Source organism: Anneissia japonica, unplaced genomic scaffold, assembly GCF_011630105.1.
Source record: "Anneissia japonica isolate Jap-2015-1 unplaced genomic scaffold, ASM1163010v1 scaffold76942_len617_cov99, whole genome shotgun sequence".
Lineage (NCBI taxonomy): Eukaryota > Metazoa > Echinodermata > Crinoidea > Comatulida > Comatulidae > Anneissia > Anneissia japonica.
The window spans coordinates 1-611 of NW_022749617.1; the positions used below are offsets into that span (position 1 = coordinate 1).

The 611-nt window shown below is 43.7% G+C and overlaps 1 non-coding gene across 1 annotated transcript; it reads left to right on the forward strand.

The window, feature by feature from the left end:
- The first annotated feature begins 310 nt into the window (after positions 1 to 310).
- Positions 311 to 429, forward strand: LOC117121124. Its single transcript, XR_004447481.1, has one exon. It is a non-coding gene; the product is annotated as a 5S ribosomal RNA (ribosomal RNA).
- The last annotated feature ends 182 nt before the right edge of the window (positions 430 to 611 follow it).

A 611-nucleotide genomic window follows, 5' to 3' on the forward strand; every position in this document is an offset into this window, starting at 1 on the left:
TACAGGTACTTGTTCATATCAACAATACGCAATTAATTCGCTGGTGTTAGGCCTGTTCGAGGGTCATCTGAACAAAACGGCAGTCTTCTTCTGTCTAAAGCATCCTAGTTAGTGCCGTAGTAAAACGGTTGGATTATTGTTCAAAACCGGTGTTTGTAAAAAATGTACTCGCACAGCAGAGTGGTCAGTGGAGTTAGAGGAAATCCCAACCAGACAAGCGCGCGTTGATATGAAACGTCATCAATCACAGAGCTTCAGGATAATTATGCTATATGCCGAGATTAACAATGAGTGGAAATACCACTCACATGTCTACTGTCATACTACGTTGAAAACACGGGTTCTCGTCCGATCACCGAATTTAAGCAACGTCAGGCCCGGTTAGTACTTGGATGGGTGACCGCTTGGGAATACCGGGTGTTGTAGACTTTTTACATTTTTCCCCCAAATTCTAAAGTAGGGGTGCGTGAGAGTCCACACGACCTCGGGCCCACATAGTTGGGGCTGAGGTGCAAACATATTGAGAATATGGACCTCTAAGTGCCTGGAAATTGCACTCTCATACCTTAAAAATCATACAGGTACTTGTTCATATCAACAATACGCAATTA